This window comes from Rattus rattus, chromosome 8 (assembly GCF_011064425.1).
Source record: "Rattus rattus isolate New Zealand chromosome 8, Rrattus_CSIRO_v1, whole genome shotgun sequence".
NCBI lineage: Eukaryota > Metazoa > Chordata > Mammalia > Rodentia > Muridae > Rattus > Rattus rattus.
In genome coordinates this window covers 45,987,202-45,995,978 of record NC_046161.1, presented here as the reverse complement: position 1 = coordinate 45,995,978, position 8,777 = coordinate 45,987,202, and the positions used below count along the sequence as shown (strand labels likewise).

General features: G+C 42.7%; 1 pseudogene; it reads right to left on the bottom strand.

The window, feature by feature from the left end:
• Positions 1–6,542: 6,542 nt before the first annotated feature.
• On the bottom strand, positions 6,543–7,447 carry LOC116908301 (annotated as a pseudogene).
• Positions 7,448–8,777: the final 1,330 nt, after the last annotated feature.

Below are 8,777 nucleotides of genomic sequence, written 5' to 3'. Positions count from 1 at the left end.
TATGTAGCCCAGGCAGCCCCTGAACCCAAGATTGCCCTGCCTCTTGAGTCCTTCCTTCCAAGCACTGCATTGTAGACACTGTACTACCCTGCCTGGTATACACGTCTGCTCTGTAAAGTCTACTCATCTCTCTCTAAAAGGGCATCTCTACACAGTCAAGTCCACAAGAGCAGTCGGAAAGGTTACAGGGCAGATGGTGTTGGCTGCAGTGGGAACTTACAGTAAGGGGCGGGTGCACAGCCATAAGCAGTTCTCACTCTTTCATTTGCAAGTCACCTATCTCTGACTGAGACTTTTCTCATGATGAGATACGTGACATGTTTTAAAGTGGTCAAAAGGCGTATCTGTGAAATATAACCCAACACATTTAATCCTTAAGTTTTTTTTTTTTTTTTTTGGTTCTTTTTTTCGGAACTGGGGACCAAAACCAGGGCCTTGCGCTTTCTAGGCAAGCGCTCTACCACTGAGCTAAATCCCCAACCCCAATCCTTAAGTTTTTAAGTGTCATAATGATCAAATTATGCAGAACTATACTCCCATGTGTCAGTGGCCATCTGCAGTTAGTTGGGGGAATTGCAAACATCCTCCTTAATAACTTTTTTCTCTTTCCTCCCATGTACTTGTCCTAAAGCTACAGCCTAAAACGTTACGTTTTAAAAATTCACACCTATTTTATTTGTTTGTGTGAGAGTCTGGAGGTGCATGCATGGAGGTCAGAGATCAACCCCATGGAGTCTGTTTTTGTGTCCTGGGAATCGAACGCAGGACATCCAACCTTGGTAGCAAGTGCCATTACCCCCTGAGCCATCCTGTCAGCTAATAGGCTTAATTTCAATAGAGCAATTAATCTTTTACTTCTAATCCAGAGAGTCTCCCAGTGCACCTTCAGCCCCTCATTTTCTAAGGTTCAAAGTTTTGTGCTTTCACAAAAACACACACTCAGCTCCAGGCTAACCGGGTTTGTTTTTCTTTGTACCTGGAGTTACTGTGCCCTGCTGTTTACTCTGTTCTGAGTTCACTTCATGCTCTCTGCCTCCCCTTACTCCAACCCACTGAGGAGGCCGCTGGCAGGTGCCCTTCTGGGCTGGCCTTGGAATCTCCAATTTTGCAAGCTACCAGTGACTGTTTTCTGTTTCCTCGGGCTCCACCTAGCGGGCTGAAGGGGCCAGCACTGCCCTCACTTGGATCTGTTTACAACCTACTGGCCGCTTGAGAGATTCCCTTCCAAGATGCAGAGGCCGGCAAATCCAAGGCCAGGATCTCAACAGATGTGGTGTGATGTTAGGGTCAGCTGCCTCACAGGTGACACTTTGTTACGGTGTGTCCTGTGGCTGAGGGACTTGTAGCGGTTTCAAACTGTGGGTGTCGACCCCTAGGGGCTGAATCACCTTTTCACAAGGGTCACCTAAGACCATTGGAAAATGCAGATATTTATATTATGATTCATAAAAGTAGCAAAATTACGGTTATGAAGAAGCAATGAAAATAATTTTATGGTTAGGAAGGTTGACTAGAGGATCTCCGGAGGGTCTTCACTGGACACTAATCCAATTCACAGACATCTGACCACTTAACCCATAGTAATCATCTTCCAAAGAGGGTGACCCCTCCTTCCTATCTTCGACTTGGGATCAGGTAGGATTTCAACATGTTAATGGGGTGGGGGTGATATGATGCAAATATAGTATGTAGTCTTCATGTTTCCTCTTTCAAACTGTGCTCATTCTTAGACAGAATTGCAAGACCTTATTATTGTACCTCATGGACGCATTACTTCATTACCTGGGCAAGGAGGCGCTATCAGAAGATAGCACCTCACATCCATGTCACTGATTCTCAATTGCTTGTTCTTCTTAACATCATCATTGTTACTTGGGGACACAACCGCCATGGCACATGTAGCTGCCAGACGACAACTTTGTGGAGTTGGTACTCTCCTTTCACTTTCATGTGGGCAAGTGCCGCAGTCTCTTAGGCCCCGATTGCTATTTTTAATAAGCAAACTTTGTGTTTCTGCAAAACCTCTTAGGTAAATACATCATGCATACATTACACTCTTCTTTTCTACCTTCTGTAAGGACTCTGGTCCAAGAGGGTGTATGTAAACCTCAAACTCTTGGAGTGAGTTTTGTCCGTTTTGTCCGTTTCACTTTGCTTAGTCTCAAGTCCTAGGCAATACTTACTGAAGGTACAGTGACACAATGCTGACTTAAACGTTGGGAATACAATATAAGAATCAATAAATTCGGGCTGGAAAGATGGCTCAGAGGTTAAGAGCACTGACTGCTCTTCCAGAGGTCTTGAGTTCAAATCCCAACAACCACATGGTGGTTCACAACCATCTGTAATGGGATCTGATGCCCTCTTCTGGTGTGTCTGAAGACAGCTACAGTGTGCATAATAAGTAAATAAATCTTTAAAAAAAATCAATAAATTCTGGGGGTAGGAAGGGTTTCTATGGGAACAAAACAAACATGAGGGAGAAGGCTGATAAGTGCCTTCTCATGGGGGGTCGGAGGGGATGGGGAGTAGAACAGCCAGCCAGGGTATGAGGATGGAGGGAAGCAGATGGGGGAGGCCCTCAGAGCACCCAACTTTAGCTCTGTCCTTAGTGAGATGGGAACCATCGACTATATCTATCAAGAGTGATGGGATATGCCTTAGTAATCTTTACATGGTTATTCTAGCTGCTGTTTGTTGAGAAACTAACAGATAGGACTAACTGTCCTGAGTTCAATTCCCAAGACCCACAGACAGACTCCATGGGGTTGATCTCTGACCTCCATGCATGCACCTCCAGACTCTTACACAAACAAATAAAATAGGTGTGATTTTTTTAAAACGTAACATTTTAGGCTGTAGCTTTAGCACAAGTACATGGGAGGAGACATCGCAGAAGCAGGGAGATAAAATAAAATCCCGCTATATCAGACAAGCATGTTGGCCAGGGTGGTAACAGACAGAGAGGTAGAGAGAGGGTGGAACTGAGGAGGTTTACTGATGTGCTGGGATGACCCACAAATATTGCATTTACTGGCTATGAAAAACTGTGTCCTGTGATTTCAACTGTTAGTCACCAGGCTGACAGCACCCGACTGGCAGGATGTGTAAATGTCTGTGGTTTCTTCACCTGCCCCTCAAAAAGGCAAATTGCTGAGGAAGGTCACAAAGCCCCCAGTGTCAAGTGGGTGAGTAAGGAGTGTGGCTTTTTGCATAATTAAAGAGCTGGTGACTGGAGCTGCGGCAGAAGGACAAGAGGGACAGACACAGAGAGACGGAAGCATGGACAAGAATGGAGCCGGGAGGGGCTGGAGAGACGGCTCAGAGGTTAAGAGCATTGTCTGCTCTTCCAGAGGTCCTGAGTTCAATTCCCACATGGTGGCTCACAACCACCTATAATCAGGTCTGGTGCTCTCTTCTGGCCTGTAGTTGCATACATGCAGGCAGAAACCGATATGATGTATACATAATAAATAAATAAATAAATAAATAAATAAATAAATAAATAAATGTATGTTTAAAAAAAAGAATGGAGCAGGGAGGTAGAGCAGTGAGAGCCACATGGAGGGACACAATGGCAGAGAAGTCGGGTTAAGTCAGAAGCCAGCAGAGGCTGCCCTAGCAAAAAGGCCAACAGCCTAGAGCTATATAGATGTCTCCATGCTATTATTAAACCACAAGCGGGAACCCAAAAGCCCAAAAACCCTGCAGTACTAATGAATTGATAATGTGTGGTGTAAAATATAGAAATGGCTCAGCGGTTAAGAGCACTGGTTCCTCTCTTCTAGAGAGCCTGAGTTCAGTTTCCAGCCTCCACATGGTGGCATACAATCGTCTATAATAGGATCCCATGCGCTTTTCTGGTGTGTCTGAAGACAGTGGCAGTGTACTCATAAATATAAAATAAATAAAATCTCCATAGAATTCCTACTGTGACCACTAAATTTGGCCTAAGAACAACTGGAGCACTGGGGTGATGTTTAGCTAAGTGGAAGACTGTGTGCATGTGGGAGACCCTGAGCTCAATTCCTAGCAAAAACAACATTTCAACAACGACGACGACGACGACGACGACAAGCACTAACCAAGACAGAAAAACCCAAAGGAAAAGTAAGCAAACAAAACCAAGTTTGTATCTCCAATACATACAGTGCAGTGTAATTCCAGCACTCAGGAGCCATAATCCCAGGGGCTTGCTAAAAAGCCAGTCAAGGCTGACCAGCAAGTCCAAGGTTCAGTGGGAGATCCTGTTTCAAAAATTGAGGTTCAAAAGCACTTACCAATTGATGAACATACCTGACATTGACCTTTGGACTCCACACACACATGTACTTACATGTACAAACAGATGCACACATTGGAATTACTATACAAAACACACACACACACACACACACACACACACACACACACACACACACACCCCAGTCAGTTTTGCCATTTTGAATTGAAGTATAGGTCGGCATTGGGACATCAGAGGTGGAGTTTAGACTATTGGCCTGACCTGGAGAGAAAAATGTATGGTTTAGCAACATACAGATCTGTAGATGTGTCTTTATCCAGCAGCTGATCTGAGATTTCTTTAATAAACAGAGAGAATGGAAGTTTGAGGATTCATCATGGAATACCCTAATGTTTATTAGAGTTGGGGGAGCGAAGGAAACCCATGAGACAGAATAAGCGGTGACCACGATAAGAGCGGAACTCTGAGTGACGTCAGTTCACACTGTGGGAGGAAGTGTGGCATTTGCTGGTGACATGATAAGTGGTACTGATAAAGCAAGGGGGACAGAAACTGGAAATGGACCATGATATTTAGCCAGGTGGAAGTTATTTTTGACTTTGACTATTATAAATCAATGATGTGATAACATGAAAGTTGAAATGATCTGAGGAGGGACTATGGGGAGAAGAGAGGAAGACAGTACATACAGAACTCTTCTGGTTTTTTGTTTTGTTTGTTTTTACAGAAAGACAGATGACAAAACATTATCTTCAGGGTTATGCAGCATCAAAGCAATGTGAATTTTTGATGTGAAGACCCAAGGACTCTGCAGGGTTCAGGGATCTTGAGTCACCCAGGAATGTGCTGAGATATACTTTTGATTTTGACCCTAAAATCACTGTCTGTAACTATCCAGACATACAGTGCCTTGCAGAAAAGGCCTATGGCCAGTGGTGGCAGTTAATGAGAAACTATGCTACATGGTTCTCCAGAAGAGCCTTTCTGCTGTTGGCACAGTATTTGAGATGGTATATATGGCCTGCTCTGCTCTGGAGTACATGGTTGGGAGTACAAGGTGTGGAGAGCATCAGTGGACATAAAAGTTCAGAGACCGTCTCTACATAACAAATTTTACCTGGTATTTTTATATAACAACATCCTTCTCACTAGTCATCAGTTTGTTTTTTTAAGCCATAGTTGTGTGTAAACAAGTCATGCTAGTTTCCAAGTAGTTATTCTATACTGGCTAATACAAGATAAATCTTTATGACTGACCTTGGGTCATTTATTTCTCTGTGACATCCCAAATGGCCACAGCTTTTTCTGATGACTGGTACATGTTTGGTTTTTTTTATTTAATTATTACCATCTTTCCAAATGACTTTATTACTCTAGTTGAAATTTTGTATTTACTAATGATCTATTTAGTACTCAAAAAAATTAAAAATAGGTTTTTAGTTTTTTCCAACATTTTGTGAGCCTAGTTATTCACTTTACAGTCTTATTTTCACACACACACAGAGAGAGAGAGAGAGAGAGAGAGAGAGAGAGAGAGAGAGAGAGAGAGAGAGAGAGAGAGAGAACATAGAGAACATAGCATACCAACCGCTGTCTTTTGTTTTGTAGGAATGCGCCTCTGGTCAGCACACACACCTAACAGATTCTGCTGGGCCACAGGACTGGAAACCAAGCCAAAGAGCTGGAAGCAGCCTTAGTGTGTTTGCGCATGTGTGTAGCACAGACTGGCCGTGTGGGTACTGGTATCCACACTCCCACGTCATAACAGAGCAGCAAGATCTCCAACTCTCCAGCCCCTCTATTTTCAGTCTTGATAAGAATTTATTTAACAATTATTCTTTTATGCTTTATGATCTTATGTTCTGTGTAGGAAATCTTTTCATATTTCTCAGTAACAAGATGAGGGTTTTAAAATATGTTTTATTATAAAACTTATATTTTAGCTTTTGTATTAGGTATACAATATTTTTGATCTAACATTATATATAGTATACTATAATTACTACTCCCACCCTGAAAAGATAGGCAGTGATTCTAGCTTCGCTTGTAGGAAAGATATTAATCTCTGATTAAAGGAAGTTTGATTGTTTTATCAAGTCATTTGACCACACACTTAATGTTGACTTTTTCTCCTTTTTTTCTTCCTTCCATGAATTTGTCTTTCTTTCTTTTTTTTTTTTACAGTTTTATAGATGTCTTTGTTATTTCTTGTTTCTACACACACACACACCCACACACACACACACACACACACACACACACACACACACACACACCAATAATTTCACAATATAACACTTTAGGCAGCTTCTGCTGTTTCAGCTTCTTTGGGTAACAGTGAGTCAGTCTTCAGTAGCAAACTTTCACTGGTTGACCTACGAAGGAAGGCACGGACCACAAATGGACCCAGACTCAGTGGTCTGTGCCTACAAACCTGTTTTAGCAGCTTGAACATCGGCAGCTAACTGGTCACTTGGCATAGCCAACATTGCTGTTTTGGTGCTGAGGAAGTTCTGCCTTTCTTCATCTACCATAATTTCATGTGCAGTTTTAAATAATTCAAGCATTTTGGGGATGTTATGGCCTTTGGAAATCTTTTTTTCAGTTTCTTCCTTAAAGGGTTAAATTCACCCATTGTTTCTGGGACAGCTACATAAAAGTCCACAACAACCTGCTATTTTAATTTCTGATGCATTTCCTGTAGACACAGCAACTTTGTTGACTTCTGATGAGGAACGGTGAGGTAAAGCCATAACACTGGCAAATAGTTCCATTTTTTTTTCGTTTTTCCCAATGCCATATCTAATGTTAAGTCAAGATAAACACCTTGCTTTGGATCGGTAAAGTCCAGCACTTGAAACTTCTTAAGTGAATAGCTTTCCCTACTTCCGAGATCCGCCGTGGGTGTAAGTGTTTTAAGTGGATGTCATCTTCAGGATCACTTCCCATGTAGGTGTATGACTTCATCTTCTCTATTATCATCTGTTGGTTTTTCATCTGATGTCTTTTCCTTGGCATCTTTAAAATTCTTTTTGTAGGCTTTGTTGCAGCAGCAGTGGCAGCGGCAGCAGCAGCAAAATATCTGTTGGACAGGAGACTGTTTGCAGAACAAGGGTAAAGAGATGTCTGGCGAGCCATCTCTCAGAGACTATGCCTTTGAGGATGTATCAAGACTCTATGGAGGTACCTTGCAGCCACCGCCATGTTGACTGTTACAGACTGTTGTCTTTCTTTTTATTATTAGGGTCAATGTTATATCCTGATTCCATTAGTTTTTACTTATTGTTCTTCTCTGTCCTGGGACCCCATGTTACAGTTAAGTCATCACTTGTCACTAGGGCGCCTCTCGGCTATTCCATTTGTTTTTGAAAACTTTTTTTTTTTTTTTTTTTTTTTTTATTAACTTGAGTATTTCTTATTTACATTTCGAGTGTTATTCCCTTTCCCGGTTTCTGGGCCAATATCCCCCTAACCCCTCCCCCTCCCCTTCTATATGGGCTTCCCCTCCTCCATCCTCCCCCCATTACCGCCCTCCCCCCAACACTCACGTTCACTGGGGTTTCAGTCTTAGCAGGACCAAGGTCTTCCCTTTCCACTGGTGCTCTTACTAGGCTATTCATTGCTACCTATGAGGTCAGAGCCCAGGGTCAGTCCATGTATAGTCTTTAGGTAGTGGCTTAGTCCACAGAAGCTCTGGTTGCTTGGCATTGTTGTTCATATGGGGTCTCGAACCACTTCAAGCTCTTCCAGTTCTTTCTCTGATTCCTTCAACAGGGGTCCCGTTCTCAGTTCAGTGGTTTGCTGCTGGCATTCGCCTCTGTATTTGCTGTATTCTGGCTGTTTCTCTCAGGAGAGATCTACATCCGGCTCCTGTCGGCCTGCACTTCTTTGCTTCATCCATCTTGTCTAATTGGGTGGCTGTATATGTATGGGCCACATGTGGGACAGGCTCTGAATGGTTGTTCCTTCTGTCTCTGTTTTAATCTTTGCCTCTCTATTCCCTGCCAAGGGTATTCTTGTTCCCCTTTTAAAGAAGGAGTGAAGCATTCACATTTTGATCATCCGTCTTGAGTTTCATTTGTTCTATGCATCTACGGTAATTCACCCATTTGGGCTAATAGCCACTTATCAATGAGTGCATACCATGTGTGTTTTTCTGTGATTGGGTTACCTCACTCAGTATGATATTTTCCAGTTCCAACCATTTGCCTATGAATTTCATAAAGGCGTTGTTTTTGATAGCTGAGTAATATTCCATTGTGTAGATGTACCACATTTTCTGTATCCATTCCTCTGTTGAAGGGCATCTGGGTTGTTTCCAGCTTCTGGCTATTATAAATAAGGCTGCGATGAACATAGTGGAGCACGCGTCTTTTTTATATGTTGGGGCATCTTTTGGGTATATGCCCAAGAGAGGTATAGCTGGATCCTCAGGTAGTTCAATGTCCAATTTTCTGAGGAACCACCAGACTGATTTCCAGAATGGTTGTACCAGTCTACAATCCCACCAACAATGCAGGAGTGTTCCTCCTTC